Raw genomic sequence first — 23584 nt, forward strand, 5'->3', positions numbered from 1 at the left:
TGAGTATGGAAAGGTTGTAGTTCTGTTACTGGAGTAGTAATCTACGGAATTGGACCTATAATCCAGAAACCACAAGTTCAAATTCCACATTGGCTGTTCTGAGAATTTGGATTCAGTTTAAAAATTCTGGATGTAAAGAGCTGACATCAATAAAAGTGACCGTGAAGCTGCCAGATTGTCATAGAAACCTAGTGGTTCACTGTAATCCTTTGGAGAAATCTATCTCCAGTCCTTTTTTGGTCAGGCCAATGTGCAACTCCAGTCCCACGCCAGAATGGTTGACTCTTACTGTCCACTGCCAGCTGCAACACTAGGGGGAGCACTTCCTGAAAATGCGTAGATGCCGTCAGTGACATCGGAGTCAGCAACATCCTGTCTGGCTGGATTAGGGAACTGATTCTCTAATTCTTAAAATCTGAAGTGTGGATAATGTTCAATGTAAGAGGGATTCAAAATGTCATTGAAATTAGAAATGGTCATGGACAGGGTAAACATACAATACAAAACAAAAAAACGCTGCTTAAACTACAGAATTATTATAGAAATAGCAACAGGTGAAAATACAGATTAACTTGTTTAAATAAATCACTGTTTAAATCTCAGTTTAACAGAGCTGGATCAGTGTGACTTTGTTCTTGTGTAAGGACATTCCTGGAAACCTCCAGGTTTGAGTTGCTGCCTGGATTTGAATTTGAGAAATCAGTCTATCTCTCAGCCACTTGCAACCCATAAAGTTAAAACATTTAGAGATTGATGACTGAGTGAGACCAGACACTGGGAGTTAAGACTTTTTTAAAAAAAAGTTAGTTAAGAAGCAAAGCTTCTAACTTTGACACTTCTGCAGTGCACAATTAACACTTTCAAGCGTTGCTAGGAGTTACAGTGATATGAAATCCTTTAGAATTGCAAGATCTCTTTCATGTTAAAGACGCTTACTGCAGAATATAACAGAATGAGAATTGTGAGAAACAAGCTAACGTACATTTGTGGCCTCAATGAGACTGCTGCCCAAAATTTAATTTGTCCCTCTGTCCCATATTTGTCTTTTCCTCACTCCAAGTTCTGGTGAGAAGTTTAAGTTTAATGTGTTTTCTTTTACACTACTACCCTGCTGGTGTAAAATGCTGTTATTTTCTGCTGAATGAAATGATGTATGAAACATCAATAAAACAAGATTATAACTCAGCCCACTTTTTAGGCCAATGCATCCCCAATGCAATCTAGTTTTATAATTAGCCAGAACACTATTGAATTTTGTGACTCAGTAATTGTGTAGATACTAGTCTGACATCATTGTAGTAGTCAGTTACCATAGCTAACCTAATCATGTACCACCACAACATGGTTACTGTAATAAGTAAATCCTGTGAATGGTCATCAAATTTCAGTTAGCTATAAGAAAACATTGAATCATACTGAACTTTGCTATTACACCATATTTCACGAAATAGCATTTTTTTTGCATTTTTGAGGATGTGTACATTGAGAAGCTATTAGAAATTTAGTATTGGATTTCATATAAATCATTAAAAAAATCTTGAACATGGGAGATGCACCATGTGTTCCCTTCAGTTAAACTATATATTCCGGTTCATGAACACCACAATTTGTTTTTCCTGAGCTTTCCAATGTTGACGTTGAAGTAGGTGGTGTTAAGCTCCAATAGTTGTCTGGCAATAAAGACCGAGACCAAGACTGGCTTCTATTTTTAGTGCATAAAACTCTACGGAGAGAACTTGCCTCATCTGTTTTCCCTTTTACTCTTGAGTAACAAATAAACTGAATTAAAGAAAATGAGGGACAAAGAAAGAAGCAGCCCCTTAAAGGGGTATTTCAAAAGGAAAAACAAATCTTAAAGGAAACTTGCAACATCAAATTGAAATGTGATTCGAGGGGTCAATAAAGCACCCCAGCCCCCACAGTGCCCACCGGGCAAGGAAGACCTTAATGGTGCTAGCGGGCACTACATGCTCCCTCTCCAGGGACACCTGGCCGTGAACATAGCCGCAGAAGAGGGGCAGACAATTAGGCTAGATGACCCCCTTGGTCGCCCGCTGCCTGGATCTGTTGATGGTCAACTTTGCAAGGCCCAGGAGCAGGTTGATGAGGAGGACCTCCTCCCTCCCTGCCCTCCTCCGCACTGAGTACCCGTAGATCAGGAGCTTTTCCCCTTTACACATCCAAATGGGTACTTAGGTTGTTAACTGATAATTAGCAATTGACCTCTCAGTTAACTGTTTCCTTCCCCAACAGATTCCCCCTTCTTAAGAAGAAAGTAACCCTCAAGTATATATAATCACAAAAAAAGATGGGTCTTCTCTTCTAGAACACAAACATCAATATATATTTTTCCATTCAATAAATCCACCTTCTTCCCCCTTAAAAAAAGACACGTATAGAAATGTCCACACACACGATATTCCTTTTTGTCTTCTCAAAGGAAACGACGTCCCTCTTTGAGGATCTCCAATAACTTTTTGGAGCTCGCTTCTCTCTTTGTGAAGCAGTTGGACAATTGGTAGCTGCTATTAATCCATTTGATTTTGGCAATCTCCTTATTCTCTTAACACCTGTTTTAAGCTTGCAATGTCAATTCGCAATCTCTTTTCGTTAATGCACTTCATAGAGTGAACATTTTCCCAGAGTGACTTATTGTCTATAAGACATTCAACAGGTATTGTTCTTGAATACCCTTTTCCATTTAAAATGTCTGCCAGCAGCTTTGATTTAAAGAATGCCATATCTACCACCTCACAAGGGAGAGAGTCTCCGCTGCCAATGTACTTTTTACAACTCTTCGTATCTTTTTAGATTCCCATGCCAAAGGGCAACATTTACCTTTATCCCCCATGAGAAATATTATAAATCCTCCCGCACTCAAATCCATCATACAGATTTGCATAAGACGCATCATTAAACACAATCAGTTTCATTTTCACTTAAAGATGGGAATTTCAAAACATATTGCTCCAGTTTTAATTTTGTCATTGTTTTGTTTGTTGGAATGATTTCTTCAACTGTGGGATCATTCATTTTAGCGCTCAATTCCAAAACGTCAAAACTGACGTCCGGCCTTGTTTGTTTGCCTAGCCAACTAAGTTGCCCAATTAGACTGAGTTCCTCTTTTTCTGTTTCAGAAGCTGCTGTATCTTTTTGGGAGGCCCTCCCATGACTAATTGTAATGGGGTTGAAATTCTCCAATGTAGGATTGCTGATGTAAAATGATATGTGATCTGCCTTGCCTGATTTCCAATCCAATGTATTTAAACACACCAGAAGCCTGACTTCCAATTTTAAACTCCGTTCTGAGCCCATTAATGACAACCGTTTCAAATTTGCTACTACCTCCCTACAAAAAATTGTCTACATGCATCATAAAGATGCCTGCAAATTTCCCTCCATGGTGCCAATAAAACATTGCCGGGTCTGCTTCCAACTGAAGACAGACCAACTTTAACAAAACTGACCTCACTGAGAAATACCAAATCCTGGAGGCTTCATTTAAACCGTTTACACATTTATTTAGCTTCCAGAGTGTCCTTTCTGCGTTTGGGTGCCTCTTTTGTGGAAGGAGAAAGACTTCCCTTTGAAGTTGATGTCCTTGCAAAATGGCAGCTTTAATATCAATTGACTTACATTCCCAAGCATTTGTAGCTGACAGAGCCAAAAAGATCTTCAGAGTAACTTTTCCTGCCATAGGTGAAGCTACACTTATATCCTGGTCACCCAATTTTTCTTCAAACCCTCGTACCACAACCTGGTTTTAGCTTTATAAGTCCATCAGGAAGCACCTTTTCCATGCATATCCATCTGTGAGATAGAACTAGTTGTCCCTGATCTGGCACCTCTGTGTATACCCCAGATTCTTTCCAACTACGTAGTTCTTGCTGTTTGGCATTCTTTAAATTATCGTCTAATTTGTTTGAAGCTACTAAGACTTCTCGATCACATGGGCTTCTGCATCTTGGAGCATAACCAGTCTGTGCCATATTCCTTGACCTCGTTAAGCTATGCCCTCTATCCTGCCTCCTATCAAGCTCTGGACCGTTACTGTTTGATTTCCCTCTCCCATTTATAAATGTTCTTTCAACAGTTCGCGATCTCTTCCTACAGGCATGTTCACTCCCAGACCCACTGTCTGAACTGACACTGCGTTTCCCTGCCTTCCATTATTGTGCTTCATGTTCCCAATCCATAGGCCTGACCCCCAGTCATTTATTTCGTACATTTAACCAGTTTTTATTTTCCAGTAGCCTTCCCTGCTCTACCTACAATGGTCGCATCCCTCCATTGACTGGCCCCTTCTGGCAAGTATGAAACTTTAGTGCCAGCTTTCGGCAGTTGTCCTCTAGGACAAATCGCCTCGTCTTGTTCGTCCGAATTACTGTGTCCATCTTCAAATATCCTGTCAACCTCAGCAACCTGGTCCTCACAGTCATGCAACATATGGGTATGCAAAATACGTGGTTCCTCATCCTTTCCTGCTACCCTTTCCGGACCCACAAATTTGTAATCTGCGCCAACTAACCTTAGTGAGTGTACCCGAATAGCCTGGTTCCCATGCTGTAAAATGACTGTTTTACCATCTTAACCTATAACTTTCCCTAGGCCTTTCCACTCGTTAAGTCCTTCTCTTTTGTAGTATACCATGTCTCCCTGATTAAAAATAGTTTCTGATGGTCGTATGTTGTGTCTTAGAGCTCGCTGAATTCTTTCTGAAATTTTGGCTTCAAGGAACACTCTTCTACCTGCGTGCAGTGCATTTAAATGCTCAGAAAAGATAGAGCTAATCGTAGTTCCCTCCCAAGCTGGGGGATGATCACTCGGGACTGAAGGAATTTTTTGGGTTTCTACCAAAAACCAGCTGATATGGACTGTAGTCCCCGATCATCTTCAGTGAATTCTTGGCACGAACAGCCTATGCTAGAGCTGATGTTAATTTATATCTTGGTCTATCTGCAATATTTTACAAAGCACCTCCTATCACCATGTGATTCCTTTCACACTATTACTAAAAGGGCTTTCTGCTGCTGTATTCATTACTATTATACTGATGAGTTTCAAGATGTGTGCGAAAACATGGTTAGCAAATTCTGCCCCACCCTCCCATTATCAGTAAGGAATTTCGCTGGTGGTCCCAACCTATCCACTCTTCCATTACCTGATCCACAATTATTTCCTTTAGTGTGTATGATTGTTGACTGGCTAAACCTTGTTGCCAAATCAACGAAATGTGAAATAAAAATGTTCTTTTCTTTATCCCACACCTTTAAATCCATCGCCACAGCTTCATTGAAATCCTTCACTAAGGGTACACTCACTATGGGCCATGATGGTGTCCTTCTGTATTTCTTACATATATTGTACCTATCAGTTATCTCCTCTATACGTTTAGCGTATTCTCCATCCCTTAGCAAAATGTTTAATCGTTGGGAAGAAGGATGGGCAAACTGCCGATGCAATTTTAGTGCAATTAGCTTTTTGTCTTCCAAATTCCTATCCCCTGACGCTAAGAGCACGTCTTTAATCTCCTTAGTAGAAAATTTAGGTTTTATTAAAGGAATACAGTAGTGTCTAGATTGCGTAAATTGTAGATCCACAGGTTTTCCAAATACAATGCCTTTGTTGTCTTCCATGCCCAGCTTCATTTGTGCTTTCTTCATCGATGGTCTGATCAACAGTAACGGTATTTCGCTGGACATTACATCCGTGCTGATGAAATGATTGACTCCAGCTATCTTACAGGGAATCACTACCCTTTTTAAAGATTTTAGGGTATTATGTCCAAATCTAAAAGTGGTGGAACTCTCAAGTTCTTTAACCTTATTCCGATCCTTGTCATTTAAGGAGTCCAGGAAGCATTTCAACCAATCTATTCCATAGACTGTAGATGTGCATCCGCTATCTAGGACCGCAGAACTGAAGGACTCTGCAAACTAAACATTCATCACCAGGGTGAAACTTCTTGTAACTAATACAATGCCATCTCTTTGGTTAATATCTTCCATTTTCTTTTTCTGAGTCTTCTGTCTCATGTTTAATTTCAAACACCTTGTATTGTTTAGGACGCTTCATTATACAATGCTATTTTGAATCGCATCTAAAACATCGATTGACTACACCCTGGGCATTTCTGGGGTTCATTCTTTTGCTGTAATTCTACAATTCTTTTCTCCTGCCATAATTGCCAAAGACGTTTCCATCCTCCATTGTTTCTAGTTACAAATCTCCTTTCATTTTGACGCCTGCGTCCTGTTTCCAGACGATTTTGCCATCCCGTTAACATTGCACCCTCCATTTTCTGTCTTATCGCCAAATGACCCATTTGCACCAAGAATGCTGCCAGAAAGGAATGTTTTCCATAGAATTTTTTTTTCGAGCTTCTGACATCTGTTCTAGCAGTGTGTGTCTTTCTGCAAACTTAACTCCTGTCAAAACTAGAAACCTGTCCATATTTGATACTTTGGCACAGTCCAGTAACTTAAATGCCAGAACTGACTGGGGAATTTCTAGATGGAATTTTTGCAGTCTTGCATATAGTCTACTGAATTCCATTATGTAATCTTATATGGAACTATCCTCCAACTTGCTAAAATTGTCAAAATCAGACCATGCTTCGTAAGCACTTAATAAGTCATCCTTCTGATAGATTTTATCCATAAAATCTAATAACGTTTCCAAACCTTCATCTGTGTTTAAATGCTCAGGCTCCAGCTCCGAAAATACCTTGCATCTTACTTTGCTTTTGTATGGTCATGAAAGTGCCAAGGCCATTCCTTGTTTTCTCTTGGCAAGAATGTAACCAGTGTCCACATAGTTACTTGGTAGGCCTCACTCTCAGAAAAGATCGGTGGGTAATCATACCCAGAAACTTTACATTTTGATTCAGCCATTCTCCAAAATCACTCCAAACCATTCTTCTCAAAGTTAACTCCAAATACAGTCTTTTGTCTGAAGAAAGCTTAGTTTCCAATCTTTTACTTCCAAGCAGTAACCACCCACTGCTACCACTGTTAAGCTCCAGTAACTGGTAATAAAAACAGAGCCCGTGACTGGCTTCTTTAAACAGTGTTTTATTTTTAGCGCATAAAACTCTACAGACAGAACTTATCTAGAGGTACTGCTAAAATAAAGACTAATCTTAAAGGAATCTACAAACATCAAATTGAAATATGATTCAAGGGGGCCAATAAATCACTCCAGTCCCCACAGTGCCCACCGGGCACTGAAGGCCTTGGTGCTGGCAGACACCGCGTGCTCCATCTCCAGGGACACTCAGCCGCTAACATAGCCACAGAAGAGGGGCAGATAGTCAGGCCGGACGACCTCCTTAGTCACCCACTGCTTTGATCTGTTGATGGCCAACTTAGCCAGGCCCAGGAGCAGGTTCACGATGTGGTTCTGCTCCCTCCCCACCCTCCTCCGTGCTGGGTGCCCATAGATCAGGAGCTTTTCCTTTTTTTTCATCCAAATGGGTACTTGGGTTGTTAACTGATAATTAGCAATTGAACCCTTTGTGAATGTTTCCTTCCCCAACAGGTGGTGATACTTTGTAAACATAGCAGTGATGGTAATGGAAAGATCCCCATTAATCGCAGCAGATAAAATTCAAAAAGTGAATCTCAGAAATAAATGGTGTTAGATGGTGCATGCTAAAGAAAAATGCATAAGGATTGGATTCTCTTCTGGTCTGTATTAGGTATCCTGATGACTACATAAACTTAACTTTACCGTTATGGGTTATGATTTTTTAAAATCTCTCAATAATGCTCAGCACTAGCTGCCAAACAATTGTTAAATCCGTAAGTGCATAAATGTTCCATTGAGCGAGCTAACTAAATATCTCAGTGCATTTCAAAATGACTAACTAGGTGCATGATACGTGTTTGTTTGCTCATACCTGTTGCTGTTTTATTAAGAGTTGAGTTTTATTTATTCTTTCAGGTTTTGGCTTTGGAGTCCCTAAACTTCAGCTAGTGTTGAAGGTGAAGGTCAATCTCACTATTGCAGACAACTGTTTGACACCTACAGTTCAGCAAGTTTAGGCATGTTCCAGAGATGCCAAATGACTTTGTTTTGCGTGTGAGTCTTTTTACGTTATCTTAAATGCTTCTGACCTTCTATACTGCAATAAGGAAAGAAAAGAATGATTCCCATAAAAATTCAGCGAAATTAGCCAGTAAGTAGAAAACCCCAGGGGCAGCCTTATGGTGCTCTGGATGAACTTGTATTTTAGTACCCTTTCTTTCAGTTTATGTAGAGAATCATCACTTTTAAATGCCTAAACCTTCTTGTTTCCATTATAAGCAAAGGCAACTTGCCAACGGATTGACATCATAAGAGTCATAGAGTTTTATAGCACAGGTAGAAGCCCTTCGGCCCATCGTGTCTGCACCGGTCATCAAGCCCCCATCTACCCTAATCCCATTTTCTAGCACTTGGCCCATAGCCTTGTATGCTATGGCATTTCAAGTGTCCATCTAAATACTACTAAAATGTTGTGAGGGTTCCTGCTTCTGCCACCCTTTCAGGCAGAGTTCCAGATATCCCTTACCCTCTGGGTGAAAAGATTTTTCCTCAAATCCCCACTAAACCTCCTGCCCCTTATCTTAAATCTATTCCCCTGGTTATTGACCCCTCTACTAAGGGGAAAGGTTTCTTCCTATCTACCCTATCTATGCCCCACATAATTTTGTACACCTCAACCAGGTCCCCCCTCAGCCTTCTCTGCTCTAAGGAAAACAACCCCAGCCTATCTATTCTCTCTTCATAGTTGATATGCTCCAGCCCAGGCAACATCACGGTGAATCTCCTTGGCGCCCTCTCCAGTGCAATCACATCCTCCCTATAGTGTGGCGACCAGAACTGCACACAGTTCTCCAGCTGTGGCCTAACTAACGCTAACTAACGGCTCCATCATAACCTCTCTGCTCTTGTATTCAGTGCCTTGACTAATAAAGGCAAGTATCCCATATGCCTTCTTAACCACCTTATCTACCTGTCCTGCTGCCTTAAAGGATCTATGGATATGCACACCAAGATCCCATTGATCCTCTGCACTTCCTAGGGTCCTACCATTCATCGTGTACTCCCTTGCCTTTTTAGTCTTTCTAAAATGTATCACCTCTCACTTTTCAGGATTAAATTCCATTTGCCACTGTTCTGCCCACCTGACCAGCCCGTCTATATCGTCCTGTAGTCTAAGGCTTTCCTCCTCGCTATTTACCACACCAACAATTTTCGTGTCATTTGTGAACTTACTGATCATACCACCTACATTCATGTCTAGATCATTAATGTACACTACAAACAGCAAGGGATCCAGCACCAAATCCTGCGGTACACCACTGGACCCAGGCTTCCAGTCACAAAAACAACCTTCAACTATCACCCTCTGCCTCCTGCCACAAAGACAATTTTGATCCAATTTGCAAATTGCCCTGGATCCCATGGGCTCTTACCTTCTTGATCAGTCTCCATGCGAGACCTTGTCAAAAGCCTTACTGAAGTCCATGTGGACTATGTCAACTGCACTACCCTCATCTACACACCTAGTCAACTCCTCAAAATTCGATCACATTTGTTAGACATGATCTCCCCCTGACAAAGCCATGCTGACTATTCTTGAGTAATCCCTCCCTCTCCAAGTGCAGATTAATTCAGTCCCTCAGAATTTTTTCCCAAAAGTTTCTCTACCACTGATGTTAGACTCACTGGCCTATAGTGCCCTGGTTTATTTCTACCACCCTTCTTGAATAATGGTATCACATTCACTGTCTTCCAGTCATCTGGCACCTCTCCTGTGTCAGTGAGGATTTGAAAATAAATGTCAGGTCCCCTGCAATCTCTCTCGCCTCCCACAACAGTCTGGGATACATCTCATCTGGGCCTGGGCCACTTTTAAGCCCACTAAAACCACTAATATCTCCTCCCTCTGGATGTTAATTTGTTCAAGTATATCACAGACCCCTCCCTGATTTCTATACCTACACTGTCCTTTTCTGTAGTGAATACAAATGCAAAGTACTCATTTAAAGCCTCACCTACATCTTCTGGCTCCTCGCACAGATTGCCACTTGGTCCCTAATGGGCCCTACTCTTTCCCTGGTTATCCTCTTATCTCTATTACACTTATAAAACACCTTTGGGTTTTCCTTTAGTTTACCTTCGGATTTTCCTTTAGTTTACCTTCCAATGTTTTTTCATGCCCCCTCTTTGCTCTCCTAATTTCTTTTTTAAGTAATCCCCTGCGCTTTCTATACTCCTCTAGGGCTTCCGCTGTTTTGAGCCCTCGGTATCTACCATAAGCTTCCCTTTTTCTCCTTATCCAATCCTGTACATTCCTCGACTTCCAGGGTTCTCTGGACTTGTTGGTCCCACCCTTCACCTTTACAGGAACATGTTGGCCCTGCACTCTGTTTCCTTTTTGAATGACTCCCACTGCTCTGATGTAGTTTTTCCTACAAGTAGCTGCTCCTAGTCCACTTTGGCTAGATCCTGTCTTACCATATTAAAATCGCATTTCCTCCAATTCAAAACCTTTATTTCCAGTCCATCCTTGTCCTTTTCCATAACTACCTTTAAATCTTACTGAGTTATGGTCACTATCACCGAAATGCTCCCCACTGACACTTCTACCACTTGCCCGGCTTTATTCCGTAAAACTAGGTCCAGCACCACCTTGTAGGACGTTATGTGCTGGCTTAAAAGGGTCTCCTGGATATATTTTAAGAACTCTGCCTCCTCTAAGCCTTTCACACTCTGTCTATCCTAGTTAGTATTGGGGAAGTTGAAATCCCCGACTATTATTACCCTATTATTTTACACTTTTCTGAGATTTGCCTACATATCTGCCCTTCTATCTCTCGCTGACTGGGGGACAACAGTACACTCCCAGCAATGTGATTGTCCCCTTTTTGTTTTTAAGTTCTACCCACATGGCCTCATTTGAGGAACCTTCTAAGATATTATCCCTCCTTATTGCAATAATTGACACCTTGATTTCTCCCCCCGCACCCCCCCCCCCATCTCGCCTGAAGATTCTATACCCTGGAATATTGAGATGCCAGTCCTGCCCCTCCCTCAACCGTGTCTCCGTGATAGCAATGATATCATATCTCCATGTGTTAATTAACATACTCAACCCCTCTACCTTACTCGCAAGACTCCTTACATTAAAATAAATGCCATCCAGCCTTGCCATGCTCCCTTGTGCCTTAACTTGACTACATATGCTCTGCCTTCCAGGCTGACTTGGTTTTTCTCCTATACTTGTCTGTACATCACCCCTGTCTATATTTCCACACTGTATCCCATCCCCCTGCCAAATTAGTTTAAACTGCACTCCCCTCCGGCAAGGATGTCCGTCCCGTTTCGGCTCAGGTGCAAACCATCAGACTTGTACAGGCCCCACCTTCCCCAGAAACAGACCCAGTGATCCAGGAATCTATAGCCCCCGCTCCTGCACCAACTCTTCAGCCACGCATTGATCTGCTCTATCTGCCTATTCCTATACTCACTAGCATGTGGCACTGGGAGTAATCCAGAGATTACAACCTTTTGAGGTCCTGCTTTTTAATCTGTTATCTAGCTCCCTAAATTCTTATTGCAGGACCTCATCCTTCTTTCTACCTATGTGTCGGTACCAATGTGAACCACAATCTAAGCCCTCCTGCTTCAGAATGCCCTGCAGCCTTTCAGTGACATGACCCTAGCCCCAGGGAGGCAACACACTATCCTGGGATCATGTCTGAGGCCATCCTCCATGCAAATTTCACCTATGACTAACGGTAATCAGAGTGACTCATTCCTAACTACTATAGGTGCAAAATTCATTCACCCCTATTTTTGGGTGCACAATTTTCTAGCCATGCAGTTCATCTGAATGATTTGTACTCCAGTTTTGGTGTGTCCAGTGCTACTTTCTCCTTCTCAATGCCGCTATTGAGTTCTAAACACAGCAGGATGTCTTTTAAAGGGAAAAGTGGAAATAAAAAGATAGTTGCAGTGGAAATTCTTGAATACTGAACACCAGGGCAGGCAGAGGGATCCAAGCTCATGGATGTGGCATTGGAGGCATTAGTGGTGCGGTTTGGCAGGAAAAGAAATGCTATGGTCTTGTGAGGAGCCAGGACACCCTCAATGACCACCTTCAGGAGGGAGAGGGAGCAGGTGGCCAGTAAGGGCAACTCATTGAGTCTGAATCCGAGAACCAGGCAGCAATGCCACAACAAAATGATCCCAGTGTTGGCCAAGGTCAGTGAGTACATCTTCACATGACATCTCTTATCCACCACATTACCAACTCAAGCTGCTCAATGCATCACACCCCCATCACTCACCCAGCAAATCGCCCTGGCACTCAGACTCATATCAAACATCCAGGTACTCCACCTCACTCTCACACACATGCCAATGCTGGGAGCTTCACATCCATCTCTCTCAGCCTCCACATACCTCCAACTATTCAGCTATGGTAGACACATCACCAAACACAGTGCTATACAATCACTGACATTCAGCCCTCTCTTTTGCAGGAAAAGATGGCACATATTAGAAGGGAGCAGAACAGAAGTGGTGTGGGGGGTGTGATGGGAGGAGGGCACGAAAGTGGTGGGTGACAAGGACACAACATCCTCTGAGCCCTGTGGAAGAGATGCCTCTGAGCATCATGAGGTCAGGTGCAATGGAGTTCACCATTAAGGATGAGAAATCTTCCTTTTTTTGTTCATTCATGGGATGTGGGTGTTGCTGGCTAGGCCAGCATTTATTCCCCATCCCTAATTCACCTTGAGAAGGTGGTGATGAGCTGCCTCCTTGAACCACTGCAGTCCTGTGGTGTAGGCATGCACACAGTGCTGTTAAATCTCAAATCCCAGCACACCCTCATCCTGCTATCTGGCATGATTTTTAATAATTTTTTATTAAACATAAAGGTTACTTTGTTTATTTTGTGGATCAAATGGTTTATTTAGCAAACTGTCTAAACTTATCTGGTACACACCACCAGCCTTGGTAATGACGGGTCCACCTGACAATTTTCATGTCACTCTGATGGAGGAAGGGAGGCAGGGGTGGGAAATGCCATTTTGGCCCATGCTTCTAATTACTATCCACCAACCCTACTGGTACTGTATGTATGTGGATAGTGGAGGAGGAGAGGGTCAGATTCAGGCAGGATTTGGTTTGGCTTTGATGTTCACATGGTGTGTGGAGACCTGGCGTTCAAATTTTGCTGTAAACTTGTGGAGCAAGTTGCCAAAATAAAAAATGGCCTGGATACAATGCAGTGGATTATTAACCTTAACAGAGAACAAAAAAAAAATTAAGCATTTTATTTTATGAATCAAACTTATGAGTTGACAGGATCAATGCAGAGACTGTTATGTGGCTGTTCAGTTGTTTTTACGGTGGATCTTAACCTCTAACTTTATTGCAATAAATTGTTTTCTTTCTCCCTCTTCACTGTGAGGAGTGTTCACGTTGTTGGGGTGGAGGAGAATGAGGGGGCTGCAGGGGTAGGGTTAGGGTGTGCAAAGGGGAAGAGGTTGTGGGTGAGAGGGTACAGTGGGGTGAGGTTCAGAGGTGCAGAAAATTTAGGTATGAGGGTGCGGGAGAGGGGCAGAAGGGTTAACAGAGAGAAAGAGAGATTGTAAATTTTGTTATTAACTTTATCAATAGCTAATCCCAGGCAAATTATGCAGCAAATGGCCAACACCAGTTTAGTGCAGTAAACAACAATGGGATGGAAGTAGAGCTTCTTGAAATGTTTGAGCATCAAGTTGAGCTAAAGAACTTGTTGTTTTATTGTTTATTTTCTGTGGGCTGATTGCTTTCTGACCGAGGAACACCTTAGGTCGCAGCAGTTGATCAGAGCCTCTGGTGAGTACCATAACCTACAGTGGAAAAAAAGTTTTGTATTGTTTTTGTGATGATTCACAACAGGCAGGTTTCATCAAGAAACTGTTAACCTCACAGAGATTTACTGATGCTTTCACGCTCGACCAGGACTCTCATCGGGAAGCTCCATCCCCTGGATTGCTCACGCTAAAAGCTCACTGGTTGGAGCCTCCTGCAGTACATCATGTGACCCTCAATTGACAGAAGGGAGAGACTATACCCCCAATTACGACAGTTTTTAAAAGTTGCACTCAGTATTAAGATGGTTCTGCTCTTTCTGCAGTGCATAAGCTGTGAAAACCACATGGAAATTTACTCTAAACGTTTGAGTAGGCTTGCCTCAACCAGCAAGCAGAAAACCCTTTAACAGTAAGTGTTATTGGGTAGAAAAGCTGTGTAAAGAAAACCAAGTGTAAAAATGTTTTGAAGAGTGAGGTGGTTTTTTTTTTCCACATCGGACATTCACTTTGTCAATCTGCAGCTTTTGAAATTTTAGTTGGAAAAGATGACTTTGGACTTCAAGCCAATGAAAAACATCTTTCATTTAAAAAAAATGCTTCTACCAAATGGACAATGGGAGAAGGTGAACTGGAAAAATATAGTTTATTTTATTTTAAGAAATAAAGGATTAGGAGAAAAATGGTACTACATATGTAGAAAATAAAGGGATGGAATGAGGGTAAGGAATGATAGGGTAGGTAGAATGAAAGGCACTTGTTTTTCCAAAGTGCTTTTCAAAACCAGAAGTTTTTTTCAAACTGGATCCTTCTATTTTTGCTTGTATGAGATCGATTTATCCTAAATAAATCCATCTAAAACACGTAGAATTAATTCAGAGTGAGGATAAAGAGTGACAACTGTCTGAAACAGAACTGTTAGGACCCCCAACTCGCATTGCACAGATCAGGATAGGTCATAATGCTCATTCAAAGAGAAAGCAAACAGCTGCAGTTAGTTCTTTAACAGGAAAAGAAAGGTCAGAATTCTGAATGAGTCATGAAATGTAAAGAAGAAACCTGCCCAAAATGGTGGAAACAAGAAATCAAACAATGGATCTTACAATAAATTGTAATCCAATTACCTCAAAATTAGCAGCATGCCTGAACCAGTAAGTCCTAGCAATTTGGCTGAATGTCAGTGAAAGCTAATGCGAAATTGTGAATCATCTACTATTGAAAATATATTTCATGCAACAGAACAAAGCTTAAGGCACAATTTAGCCAGCAGCTGAATGCGAAAACTGGATTAACATTTAGTTGGAACCTTTCACTAGAACCGTATTTGATTCATGATTTCTGGTATGTCTGTAAATTAACACTTCAAAGCATTTTGAATCAATTTTTTCCAAGTATTTGTATTTAATCAAACAAGAACACAAGTAAGCAGCATTAATTGCAAAGCTAGCTTAAATTTTATGCATTTTTAAGCATGCATTACTTGCTAAGGAGAAAAATGTATTTTGTTTTGAAATGACACATTTCTGTTGATAAAATATCTGAAATTTCAAAGGTGAAATTTTGTATTGAGTATTGCAGGAAGCTATTAGAGGGGCTGATGGATTTGTACTTATCAAGTGGTGGTAGAACTAGGAATGAACAAGAATGTAGCACTTCGACCAAGGATTCAAATGAATTTGGGATATCAGAATTCATAATGGATTGTCATATTGCTAAATTTGACAAGCCATTATTACTTGTGCATCAGTGTCACTTGAATAGTTACTTCTATTATATTCGGATCATGCAGGATCCGGTTTTGATATATTTCCTCTAAGGCTGACTTTGAAAGCATTGCATAACACACTAGGGTTGATTGTGGCTCCTTGTCTGCTTTTCATATGGCAGTAACATTCTCAAAATGGGGTTGGTAATCTTACTGTCCCATAATAACAGCAGTGCAATTAGCTTCATTTAGAAAGGGTCCTACCACCTTGTTCGTGGCTGCACCAATCTGTTTTTGAAGCCTCAATCTGCCAAGCTGTACCAGGACAGCTGCTTGCTCCCCATAGCTCACCTGCCAGATTTAGATGAGGCTGCGACCCCAAAATCCCAGGCATCCGTTCATAGGAATAGGCAGCCGACCAGTGCAGTCCACCGCTCAGTCATCCAAATTCAAAATAGGTGCACCGAGATCTATCCCCATTCTCACTCCACTCCACTCCCAGCCCCTCAACATCTCACATTTAAAATTCTTATTCTTGTGCTTACCTTGCTCCATGGCATTGCCTTCCAATCAATGTAGCCTCCTCCAGTCCTGCAACCCCCTTTTGGATTTCTCCATTTCTCTAGCTCTCATCTGCTTTGGATTCTCCTTTTTATTTCACCCCATGATTGGTAGCCATGTCTTCAATCCTTTCATTTATCCACCTTCCCTCTCATCTTTGAAGACCCTCTTTTAGACCTGCCAGTTTGATTAATCTTTTGGCCCTGCCTCCTAAAGGCTGGGTTGTTGCTGCTGGGATTCAGTCTGAATGGAGGCAGGCGGCCGAACAAAAATGGAGTTGACATCCTGCCTAGCGCCTCCGTTCGCGATGTTGGAAATTTTTGCGAGGGCAGCAGGGGAGGACGGGTCTGCAAACTCGCTGCAGTCATGTTCGCGCCAATTGAGGACATTCAGGGGCTTCTTAAAAGCCCAGCTTTTTCCCTGTTTTGAAATATGATGCTGGAACCTTTCAAGGGTCAGCTGTGGTCCTCTGTGGCATATTACAGATGGATGCACAGCACTGCATCATCCAGGTGACAGATGCCCTCTTCACTCAGGCTGCAGATTCACAATTGATGGGGCACTACAGGTTCAGAGGGTGCTGGTTTTCGCTGATATTGCTCGGTTTTCCCCCCTCCATTGCAGAGCACTGTTGATTGCATCAAGGTACCCGGTGACCAGCAGGTGAGATTCTTCAACAGGAAGGGCTTCCACGACCTCAATGTTCAACTAGTCTGTGACCACAATAAGAGCATCCTCCATGTGTGCACCCGCTTTCCTGGCAGCTGCCATGACTCCTTCATCCTCCAGCAGTTCAGGTTACTTCAGGGCAACTAGGGATGGGCAATAAATGCTGGCCCAGCCAGCGAAGCCCACATTAAAAAAAAGATCTTCAGTCCAACCCCTGGAGTGTATGGATAGATCTTAAAGGTGCGGGGACAGAAAATCCCTTGACGAGATAGTTACTGACCTTTCTGTGGAGCCCCAGACAGAGGCCTCCTGGCCTCCAGAATTAAATCCAGGTCAGCATCGATGAAACGAGGGTCTTCTCCTGTGACATCTCTCATCCCTCTGGTGAAGTGGGAAGCTTTGGCACAAATTACAGATCTCGCTCTCAGGACAACCAGCAGCCTCAGTGATGTCTGCCATGGGGTGTCTAAATGAGTCTCACACTTTATGTGAACTACCTCCAATCCTGCTGCTGCTGCCACCCCCCGCCCCCAAGCCAAACCCCCATTTCCCCCCTCCCCCACCCCCCTCTCCGACTGACCCTAAGGGCAGAATTTTATGCTGGCAGGGTTTTATGTTCCCGCAGAAGTCTATGGACTTTTGAATGGCTCACCACATTTTACAGTCCCACCCCGCTGTGACAGAGCTGGAAAGTTCTGCCAGATGTGGACACTAAACCTGCCTTCATATCAATTAAAGGCCCAACCAGTTAAAATTTGAACTTTAGTCAGTTTCTCACCAGAGGCGGGTTTCTGACACAAAAACAGACCCGGCTCCTGCTTTCCGCTTCCATGATGAAAATTCAGCCCCTACTCTCTCTGTTGGCTCAGTATGTCTTTTGCTTAAGCCTCTGTCAAACCTCTGGAGATATTTTTCAAGATTAAATTTTATATATAAGTGGAAGTTTGTCTGTTGAGAGCTTTGAAATGGTATTTTTCACATGGAAAGATATAAAAGTAATATAGCGGAGCTTGTACCACATTTTAGAATGCTAGTTTGCTAAAGTCACAGTGAGAGAGGGGGACATAACAGATGTTTCCGTTGCAGGTCCCATCTGCTGCTTGTCTGTTAATGAAGACAAACTGACTTTTTCTGAGAATGTACAGATGTGAGAACATTGGCTGAAAAAACTTTTGAGATTACATCTAAAATTTCACATCCTACATTTCACACCCTGATTACTTGTGAGTCACAATTTGTGATGACTCGATTGCTTTCCTTTATTTAATAAGCATATAAGATATAAGAGCAAGAATAGACCATAGGGCCCCTCGAGCCTGATCCACTGCTCAATAAGATCACAGTTGATCTGATCTTGGCCTCAACTCCACTTTTTTCTCCCTGTCCCCCATAACCCTTGACTCCCCTATATTTCAAGAATCTGTCTAACTCAGTATTGAATGTATTCAACGACCCAGGCCTCCATTACTCTCTGGAGTAGAGAGTTCCAGAGATTAACAACACTTTGAGAGAAGAAATTCTTCCTTATCTCTATCTTAAAACGAGACCCTCCCCCTTATTCTGAAACTGTGCCCTCTAGCTCTAGATTCCCCGATGAGGAGAACCATTCTCTCAGCATCCACCCTGTCAAGCCTCCTCAGAATCTTATTTGTTTCATAATAATAATAATGAAAGGATCCCACGTTATCCCAGAAGCTCAAATAAAATTGATATGTAGACAATAAGCCTAATGAAAGGCTTGGTCACTTGCATCAATCTCCCCCGCCCCCCCCCCTTTTTTTTTCAATAATTTATATAGATTCTTCTTTCCCCACCTATTTCCATTATTTTTAAATCTAAAACTAAAACCTTGTTAGTCTGTCCACCCCACCCCCACTAGAGCTGTACTTTGAATATCCTGTCTTCCATTCTTAATTAGCACTTTTCTTAGACAAATATCACCACCTTCAACACCTCTTTGACCCTTTTGTCTGTGACATCTTTTGATTATCTGCTCCTATCACTGCTTATCTCCACAATCACCACACCCTCAACATCTCTCTTCCCCTCCCGCCCCCCCACCTTAAACCAGTTTATATTTCTCCCTTCTCCTAACTATGCTTCAGTTCTGCCGAAGGGCCATGAAGACTCGAAACGTTAACTGTTTTCTTCTCCGCCGATGCTGCCAGACCTGCTGAGTTTTTCCAGGTAATTCTGTTTTTGTTTTGGATTTCCAGCATCCGCAGTAGCTTTTAGCTTTTTGTTTTTATCTCAATAATTCATTCCCTGATATGCAGTCACTTTAAATTATGAGATCTGTTATATTCTTCCAGTAAAGCATTAAATATGTTAATTATGCAAAATAGTAATTCCTTGCTTATGTTGTAGTTGGGTTCCTGAAAAGTGCAATTTTAAATGAAACCAATTTAAGCGAATCAGATTTTACCATTATACATAACCAATGTATAAGTTGCAGTTAAAGACATTAAAATATTCCACTCTGCAAGGTGAAATATTGTATATTCCTAAATTCCTGTGTTTGTAAATGAAATGACTTAAAATAAAAACTCTTTCCACTTGCCTCCTGCTCAGCATCCCTACCAGCTCCCTGATCCACCCGCTCTCTGACCCTCTCATTCTCCACTTCTCCTGCTCCCCGATCCTCCCGCTCTCTGTCCATCCCACCCCCTGCTTGATCCTCCTCCTCACTAAATCTCCTGCTCCCCGCCTCACCCGAACCTTCCCATTCGCTGCTTTCCTCTCCCGAACCCTCACTGTGAGCGAGAGCTTGCGGGAGGGGTGGTGAGAGGTAGGAAGTGAGCGAAGCAGCGAGAGGAGCTGAGAATGGGAGGGAAGCGGCGAATGGGAGACGCAGGGAGCGGGAGGAGTGGAGAGTGGGAGGGAAGCGGTGAATGGGAGACACAGGGAGCGGGAGGAGTGGAGAGTGGGAGGGAAGCAGCGAATGGGAGACGCAGGGAGCGGGAGGAGTGGAGAGTGGGAGGGTCAAGGAGCGGACAAGCCGCTTCAAAATGGCGCCGATGTCAGGCTGCATGCTGCATTGGCCCAGCACCAACATGGAAATCCCAACATTAAGTGCACACATTGGCCCTATTATATCTGTGGCCTTAAAAGTGGAGCAACTTAAATAGGGCCTCACTATATGCATGGGGCATAATTTTCTGCTTGATGTGCTGGGGGCGGGCGTCAGCACGTAAAATGACGTCCCGACATCACAGCGCGCCATCGCAATATTTCACTGGGCGGGCGGGCAATGAAGTTCGACGCGCGCCCACCATTAATTAATGGGCTAGTTACGGCCCTTAATTCGTCAATCGACAGCGATTTTCAGGCACCCGTGTGCTCTTTGGGTCGGTGCACGGACGCAATGGGCAGGCGGGTAAGAGACTTTTTAATAAAACTCATCCACAGGTGGGATAAGAGGCCTCAGTGGGGTGGTCAATCTGGTCTGTGAGTATTTATTGCAGAAAGTTTTTCAAACTTGCCTGTGTGATCTGTAGCAGTTCAGAACGAATTCCAGCGGCTTTCTGTGCACTTTGAACCTTCAGCTCAGAACTCTACAGTCAGTAATCTTTATTGGGCATGCAGCTTTCCGGAGGACTCCCCTTAGCCTGGGGATATGGGTTCTGACATGTCCAATGGAGGCAGCTCCTCCGAGGAGGAAGGGAGGGCTAGAATAAGGAGGAGGCCAGGAGTGCACATTCAGCCTCCAGGGGAGCCACCTTTGGGAGTACAGGTGCATGCACAAGGGGTGGAGGGCCAAGAGGTAGTCCAAGGTGGAAGGGGCCACAGAAGACGCCACTATCCTGCTGCCAGGGTATACAGGCGGCGAAACAGCTACCTCAATATGACTGAGGTGCAGTGCCGAAGGAGGCTTCGACTGTCAAGGGAGACAGTCAACTGCATCTGTCAGATGATTGGCCCTGAGATCTCTCCTAACTGTGTGGGCGGACACCTCATGCCAGTGGCTCTGAAGGTCACAGTTGCCCTCAACTTCTATGCCTCTGGCTCCTTCCAGGGCTCGGTGGGTGATCTTTGCGTTGCCTCCCAATCAGCTGTCCACACTTGTGTCAAGCAGGTCACAGACGCTCTGTTCAGACAGGCATTGACCTTCATCCACTTCCCCTGGGACCAGGCAAGCCAGACACAGCGAGCCAGAGGCTTTGCGGCCATTGCTGGCTTCCCCCGTGTACAGGGTGCAATAGACTGTACACATGTGGCCATCAAGGCGCCAGCAGGTGAGCCCGGTGCCTTCGTCAATAGGAAGGGCTTCCACTCCATGAACATGCAGATAGTGTGTGATCACAGGTGCTGATTCTACAGGTCTCTGCAAGGTACCCAGGCAGCTCCCATGATGCCTACATCCTCAGACACTCCCAGGTGCTGGGGCTCTTCAGTGCTCCAGCCCGACTGGATGGATGGCTGCTGGGCAACAAGGGCTATCCCCTCAGAAGATGGCTCATGACGCCTCTCCACCATCCAATATCAGAAGCTGAGCAGCGCTACAATAGGAGCCACGCCTCCACAAGGGCTGTGGTAGAGAGAACCATCGATCTTCTCAAGATGCGCTTCCGATGCCTGGACTCAGGGGGTGCACTCCAGTACCCCCCCAGATCGTGTCTCGGTGATAGTGGTTGCATGCTGCGCTCTCCACAATCTTGCGCTGGAAAGGGGGGACGCAGTGGACGATGAAGACATTGACGCAGTGGATGCGACTGCACACGATGAGTCCAGCACTGATTCTGAGGATGAGGAAGCACAGGGGAATGATGAGGGGCTGAACGCTGACCCGGGACTACACCAAGGAGGCAGGGATACCCGGGAGACTTTAATGCAATGAACCTTCAGCTAGCTCCACACAAATGGATCAGCAGGACCAGCCTTGCCTGGCGCTTCCATACGCAGCTCTTAAGTGCTAAATCTGCCAGGTCATCAGCTGCAACTAAGGGATTTGGACATAAACTTCAATGTCGAAACAAACACTCATGTCATTTATCTTAAACATACAAATGCAGAACAAAGGAGCCACCCTCAGCCATGGTAACACATCTGGTTTTTACTTTAACGATCAGAAGTTCTCACAAATCCAAAACAAAACGTTAATCAAACAGAAAAAAATTATAAGTATCTAATCTCAGGCACAAAAGTACCAATGAGAAACCCGATGTGTGCCTAATGTGTCTTACGTTTCCGTTTGCGGGTGCTATGTCTTGGTGCTGCCCCATCACTGGGAGTGCTATCTGAGCCAGTCTGCTGACTCTGCTGTCCTGTTGGCCTCGATGACCTTAGCGGCTGTCCTCTGGCCCGTGGAGCCTGTGCTGGGCCCACCTGGGAGGGAGCTGTCAGTTCCACAGCTGGCATCTCCCCAGTCGTTGCAGCCTCACCCAATGATACAGTCACTGGGAGAGGGGCAGAGGAGCTGGTGCCCTCATCCGGAGCGCCCTGAGAGGAGTTTGCAGATACGACAGGCAGCTGCTCCGCCGACGTGAGGTCGCCCCGGACCTCCCTGCTCACTGTGGATGGATGGGTAATGAGCTGGGGAGCTTGAAGCCCACACCATCTCCCACATTGGCAATGACCAGCTGTGGCCACTGGCACTGTGAGAGCTTGCAGGTCCAAGCGTAACCCCAGGAGAATCTGTTCTCCTGGAGGCGCCTCTCCACGAGAGTCGCCACTCTCTTTCCATGGAGACAGAGCTTCTGCCATGAGGCTCATTGCATCAGTGATGCTCTACGTGGACTCCTCCACCACAGACACCAAGCGAAGCATAGCCTCATGTATCACTCCCAGATGCTCCCGCACACCCGGCCACATTTCCTGCCCCTGCTGTGTCACGGACGACTCCAGAGGCACATCGTCACTCACCGGCTGAGCATGTTCCTGGTCCCCTGCAGTCCTCCGACTGCTGGCGCCATCAGCACTCTGTCTCTGCCAGCTCCTCCAGTGATTGTGAAGTGCCCTCTCCACTGTGCCCCGGGACACTAGCCGATGTTGCAATGCCCACCGAGGTTCTAGTATCTGCGCTGGTGCCTGCCTCACAGAAATGGTGTGACGCAGGTGACAGTTGAGGGCCCTCAGGTGTGAGAAGGGGCATCTGGAATTGCTCCTGGCAGACAGGCTCTGATGATGCTGAAATTAACAACAAGGACAGTGGATCAGTTAGCGTACACACAGTGACACACTTCATCCCTTTCCCCCTGGCTCATTATGCGCTCAACCTTCCAGAACCTATGGAGACGAATACTGGTGGGGTGGCAAACAGTCAGGAGGATACCCTTACATTACAGGCGGATACAGACGGGCTGGTCAGATGGCCTAAGGAATGCCAAATTGAATGTTATGTGGATAAGTGTGAGATGGTGCACTTGGGCAGGACAAAAGGCATGGGAATACACGATGAATGGTAGGACTGTGGAAAGTAAGGAGGATCAGAGGGACCTTGCTGGGCATGTCGACAGGCCTGTTAAGGTAGCGGGACAGGTACATAAGGTGTTTAAGAAGGTAGATGCCATACTTGCCTTTATTAGCCGAGAAATAGAATATAGGAGCAGGGAGGTAACGTTCCAAGTGCAGAAAATGCTGCCTAGGCCACAGCGATAGTTCTGTGTGCAGTTGTGAAATGTGCTTCACGGGAGGGATGTGATTGGAGTGGGGAGAGTGCAGAGGTCGTTGACCAGGATGCTGGCTGGGCTGGAGAGTTTGACTTATGAGGAGACATAGCATAGACTGGGGGTTATTTCCCCTGGAGCAGAGGAGATTGAGGGGTGACATTATTGAGGTTTATAACATTATGTGG

General features: G+C 44.2%; 1 protein-coding gene across 10 annotated transcripts in view; it reads left to right on the top strand.

Annotated features, from left to right (window-relative positions):
• LOC144693707 (beta-galactoside alpha-2,6-sialyltransferase 1-like) overlaps positions 1-23584 on the top strand; it is a 142921-nt gene that overhangs the window by 48435 nt on the left and 70902 nt on the right. For 6 of the 10 annotated variants that reach the window (XM_078563630.1, XM_078563625.1, XM_078563626.1 and 3 more), the window contains 2 exons: positions 4251-4450; positions 7945-8082. The gene's annotated coding sequence lies outside the window, so the exon portion shown is untranslated. The remainder of the gene's footprint in view (positions 1-4250; positions 4451-7944; positions 8083-23584) is intronic. The other 4 variants (XM_078563627.1, XM_078563624.1, XM_078563623.1 and 1 more) reach the window with 1 other exon arrangement.

This window comes from Cetorhinus maximus, chromosome 19, assembly GCF_964194155.1.
Source record: "Cetorhinus maximus chromosome 19, sCetMax3.hap1.1, whole genome shotgun sequence".
Classification (NCBI taxonomy): Eukaryota; Metazoa; Chordata; class Chondrichthyes; order Lamniformes; family Cetorhinidae; genus Cetorhinus; species Cetorhinus maximus.